Source organism: Ahaetulla prasina, chromosome 2, assembly GCF_028640845.1.
Source record: "Ahaetulla prasina isolate Xishuangbanna chromosome 2, ASM2864084v1, whole genome shotgun sequence".
NCBI classification, from domain to species: Eukaryota; Metazoa; Chordata; class Lepidosauria; order Squamata; family Colubridae; genus Ahaetulla; species Ahaetulla prasina.
Genome location: NC_080540.1, coordinates 117,704,747 through 117,710,746, shown reverse-complemented (window position 1 = coordinate 117,710,746; position 6,000 = coordinate 117,704,747).

Genomic DNA, 6,000 nt, shown 5'->3' with positions numbered 1-6,000 from the left:
AACACCGGGTCTGCCGGGGAGGGGGGGATTGGGCCTGGCTGGGCCCAGCCGGAGCCTCCTGCAGCCTGGACCGTCTGTGCGGGGAGAACGCCCCCTCCCCGTGGGCCCAGCCCAAGCCCGGCCCCGCCTGGCCATGGGCAACGCGGCCACGGCCAAGAAAGGCGGCGAGATTGAGAGCGGTGAGTGTGTGTTATGGAGGGGGGGGAGGATAGCGATTGCTGCAAGCCGGGTTTGGGCGAGGTAGGAACCACCGGGGAAGCCGGGCCCGAAAGGCTTTTGCTGTCGGGGGCGAGCCCGTGTCCGGCAGTGACTGCCAAGCGGGATGCGCTCTCTCTCTCTGGGGAAATCGGGCTCGGAGAGGGGAGAAGAATACGGGGGTGCGGAGAAGCAGGGAGGGAGGGAGGGTCTCCCTGGCTGGCAGCTGCGGGGAGAACAGACGAGGAGGGGACAGCCAGCCTAAGTTGCCATCGAATCCCCTTTAGGGCCTTTGCCGAAGCCCTTCCAAGGATATCTTGGCCGCTTCCTTCGCATCTAATTCGTGGCCTCCCCGGAATTACCTGCCTGGCTAACGCAGCCGTGCAAACCGACCGGCCCGGCTTCTGTGTTTTTAGGCTTCCCGGTCCTTTCAGTTCCTTTTGGGATTCAGCTGGAGTAGCTTTCCCACATGGAGCCGCTCTTGAGCTTCTCGGCGCAAAGCAAGCCCTTCGTCTCCCCGGGATGCTTTGTCTGGCTCTGTCTGCGCCCGGGTTGGCTCGCGGGAAAGGACAGCCAGTCTATGCGATTTATTTATTTATTTTTCATGCCTTCCCGAAATCCGATTTCCTTTGGTCATATTTCTGCCCCTAAAACTCTTAATGGCTTTTTTTGCTATCCTTTGTTAATTACCTTGCCCTAAGGCGACAAGTGTATAGAAACATTTGTGTATAATGTTTTATTCAGGTTGCTTAGCTCAGTTTTTCTGATTAAGGATATACATTGCATACTCTTGCTAACACTTTTTGCTGTTGCTTCTAGGCAGGTATGAGAGGTTCCTGTTTGTAGACAGCTGGCTCTGTTAAAACGCAAATGAAGGCTACTTAATTCAGGAAAGACAGACGGAAGTGTTCCTCCCACCCCTAAAGGAAGATGCAGAACTGGACTTGCAAATTGAGCAGGCAGGCAGGAAGGAAGGAAAATAGCCCTCAGATGGAAGTATTAACAACAACAAGCAATGTGTGTAGCATATCTAGATGGAAGGCAGAGAGTTCAGCGTAAGTTTTATACTGGAAGCAGAAGACAGAATCTTTTAGCCAAGAGTATATTCACAGGATGATGACCAGAACTCAAAAACTTTTTAAAAAATTGTTCTGTCCCCCTTTTCCTTTTGATTGACTTCTTTTATCTGTATTTTAAGAAACTAGTGGCATGTGTGCTGTTCATGCATGCAAATTTGCCTTTTTGTTTTTATCAGGATGTTCCAGATAAAACTTATATTGCATGCTTATCACTTCAATCATGGAATTTTACAGGGGTTCAAAAATCATTTTTTACTTTTCACCTTATTTTTTCTGTCAGTTTTCCTTTCTCCTTTCTGACTGGAAAATGTTATTTAAGGAGGAAAGACAAAACAGCTAAATAATAGTTGTATTATATGAGTAAGCCACAGCTGTTTGCATTCTCACTGCTAATGTTCTCGCAGTATTTTAAATCATCAGCTATAGTTTACAAATCACCTTGGCTGGCTTCACACAACACATTGAACCCAAACCTAATAAATCATAGCTTGCTATGCTACATGAACAGATGAATATCTTTTGACTGTTAGCACCAAGAGCTGTTCATCTGGAAGCAAACTAGATTAATAATAAAAATGTCTTTAATACAAATACAGCTGATCCTTCTCTGTACAATTACTAAATTGATATCCTTAAAACTAGGTTTAATTTAAAGCATGGTTGTCTTAACTTTTTAGCTTGCCTGCGCTGCATTGAGTGAAGAGGATTGGCTGCATATGAAATACATAGTTTATATAGATAACAAACTTCATTTTTATATCATTTTGTGGGACATAATGCTAGCTGTCCCAGACTGCATGCGGCTCATGGGCTGTAGTTTGGACACGCCTGATTTAAAGTATCTGGAAAGAACAAGTGAAAGAATAACAAGCAATTTTTTGCCTGAAGTCTATGAACTCTAGAACGGGGGTCCCCAACCCCCAGGCTGTAGCCCACTACTAGGCCATGAGCTATTTGGAACCAGATTGTGGAAGCAGTGGGCAAATGGAGCTGGGCACACAAACATGTTTAATAGCTGCTCATGTGGAACTATCCCCTTCTCCCCCCCACTCCAGTTCGCAAATCCAGAAAGGTTGAGGAACTTTGCTTTAGAACAGGTGTGGAACAATTCTGGCTGGCTCAGGAATTCTGAAAGTTGAAGTCCAAAAGTCATAAAAGGGCCATCGTTTCCCCACCTCTGCTCTAGAAGATCAATCAGAATAGAAGAGCCCATCACTCCTCACATGCGAAGATGATCAAAACTTTGTGAATGAGCTTGTAAAGTAGTACTAAATTACATCTCTCTATGCAGTGCAGTAATAGCTCTGCCTATTGCTTGCTGCTCCTAAGCAGATGTTGACTCAGTGTTTGCTTGAGTATATCATCTCAGAATTCTTCCCAGAATTATGGGTGGAGTTCAGATATCTGGCTATTTGTCTAGGAATAAACTTTCTAACTTACTCAATTTACCTAAGGGTGCTGAGACTGAAGCAAACCTTGTTCAAGGAGCAGCTACATAAGTCACAAATGTTATTTGCTATCCTTAGTCATTGTTTTAAGAAAACCATACTATTTATTACTATGGAATTGGAATGTACACAATATTTTGCTTTTACCCTATTCAGCACTTATTCACTGCCATAAACCAAGTTGAGTTCATATTTTAAAAGTTTCTAAATATCAATATCCTGATTCATATTTCTCTTATTAAGCTCAAGCAAAGTTTCCAGAGCAAAATAACAAATCTATTAGAAATAAATTGTACAGTTCAGTGGTATGTTTAGTTACAGTTAAATTTGCAAAGTATATATCACAATTCTGAATTTGAATATGTTAAATTCAAATGTTTTAATAGAAAAATGATTTACAAATCATTTTATAAATCATTTTGTATTTTATGTGTAGAATTGTAGAATATGGATAGATAGTAGCTTGGCTATTTTGTGTATTTAAGAAAAAAACACATCACAATTTTTCCATTTTGACTACAGTGCTCAGCAGCAGAATTTTTTAATTAGAGAAACAAAGTACGCATTTTAATTTAAAATGCATTTGGGTTATTTTAACTGAATCCTATATGCCTGTTAGATTAATTGTCTTTTAATTTAGTGTGTATGTATGTGTGAATATGTGTGCGTGCGTTTGTGTGTATGTTTACACAAAATACATGTCCTCTAGTTTTCATATTCTGATAACCATTTCGTAATCTATGCAATCAAATCTACATTTTTACAAATCTCCTTTGGAAGTTATTACACGAAGTTTGCAAAATATGAGCGCTTCAAAACTTCTGCATGATAAATGAACAATTTTTGCCTTGCTCTGAGTTACATTACATGCCAAGCAATATAATTAATGCCCAGTATAGGGGAAATGATTATATACTAGGCGGAGGAAATGTCATGCATATGTGAAATCAGCTTTCTTTATTTTCTTGGATTTGTTTAGGAATAGTTTAAGACGGTTATTATACTAATACGTTAGCTCTAGCTTAGAGCATATATTGTTTTTTGTGTTTGCTGTTTCAAATAGCAAACAACCACACCAGTAATCATTAAGTGTGGTTAAACTGGACTCCAGAAACAGCAAATCACAGTTGGGTACTTTACATTGTTAGGTTGCTTTCACTGTTCTATATATTGCTGTTATAGAACTCTATTCAGTAGATTGGACACCAAGAAAAAAAATCTGGATTATATTTTTTACAGCTAGTTGTACAAATGGGGAAAATAGGATGAAGGAGCATTAGATACCTTAACTGCCTTGAGTTATTTGGAAAATTAAAGGCAGGATAAAGGTAATTTTTTCCCCTGTCCAGTTGTGTCTGATTCTGGGGGACAGTGCTCATCTCTGTTTCTTAGCCAAAAGAGCCAACATCATCCAAAGACATTTCCATGGTCATGTGGCCAGTATGACTATAAGCCGAAATGCACCGAGTGCTGTTACCTTCCCACAGAAGTGGTACCTATTTATCTATTCACATTTGCATGCTTTCAAACTGTTACGTGAGAAAACAGAAAAAAGGCAAGGTATAACTAAATAAAATATAGTTTATGAATTGCATGTAAAATTTAGCATTATTTGTTTAAAATTAAAAATCAAAGTAGGAAGAATTAGGTTCTGGGCTAGACAGGAAAATGCTTATATATGTTGGTCTGTCTGGATTTCTGTTTTATTTGCAGCAGTACAAAATAGGCTCCTTTATTAACTCAGTACATCCAATTCTGCTCTCAGTAAATTTGAGTAAAGAAAAAAGAATTAGCCCCTTCTTTGTTGTTGTTGTTGCGTAGAACTTCCTTACAGATGTGCTATCTGATCCAGGAAGGATCTGTACTAATAATCTTTTGCCTTTTAAACAGCTAAATATAGATGATGTGCCTGAAGCTTTTCAGAGCTTAAATTGTTTCAGTACTATTATAATTAAATGGAACATCCAGATGTCTGCAGTTTTGCCTGCTAATGTAAAACAGCAACCACAGACAATCTCTTCAACAAAATATATTGGTCAGAAAAATGTGCATTTTATGATTGAGTTGATAGTAGCTTTTTTTAATGAAATTGCTAGCACATCGAGTCACTGTAAAAAGTGTATTTTATTCTGGATGAGACCTCTTATCTGTCAAATTCACTGGAAGTCAACTGTGATTGTTCCCAGTTGGCATGAACTTTGGTTATGCAGTCAAGGACGCATGGGAGTTGCAGTTCAATGTAGAATGGATTTAGGAAGTTAAATCCAACTACATTGTGTTAAAAATAAATATCAATATTATTGAATTAAACGAACAGGTAATAAATATAAAACATTCACGTTCACGTTTCCTAGCAGTTAAATCATCTAACCACTAGTGATGTACCCAAGAGAGCTTTTAATTTGCCATCTGAAGACCCAAGTTGCAATCAAATCTTCCTGAGGGAAGTATTCCTTAAAGTTTGGCACCATTTAAACTTTAGGGCATATGTGATTATCTTAATACAAGTAATAATAAATGCAGCTTGAAAGAATTGTTTGTGATTGATTTATGCATATTATAAAATTCTTCGCATATCCAGTATTCCTGAAAGATAATCTATATTTGTTGCATACAATCATATTTCACAGTGTTTACAAATTATGCAGATTTAATTGCCATTCATTTTATGTCATTTTCATAGGTCTGTTGATAGTGCAGTAAAATTTACAATATGCTTATACTTTTTATAGCTTCAGCATGCTTTATTCTCCAAGCTTCTGAGATCAGATTTTAAACATGACTTTAGAACCTGTGGGGTGAAAATTGGATTTTAAATTTAGAGGATGGATTACTAGTCTTTATATTCCTGGGTTACTAGTCTTTATATTCAGTCTATTTGGTGGATCTTAGTGCTCTCGTAGCATAGTGAGCCTGGGCAGTAGAGACACAAATATCTTACGAAAAGTAAGTGCATCTCTTCTTGCACACAAAAATAACTTTCTCCTTCTGTCTTTCCTCACAATGTTGTTTTATGCTATGCTGCAAATATGAAATCGGGCCACATATTTTTAACTGTTTCCTGAATAGGTTCAAATGTACCAGAAAGAAGATGCAGGACACAGCAAACACTGCCTCCTGTTTTTTCATCAACCCAGCTTTTTATTTGATACTAGCTAGCTATGATATTACCTACCTGTGACACAGTGGAGATCCAGGTTCAAATTCCTGGTAAGGAAAATATTTGAATGTCTTAGGAAAGCCCAATGTTTCATTCTACATCATCCTCCAGGATGATT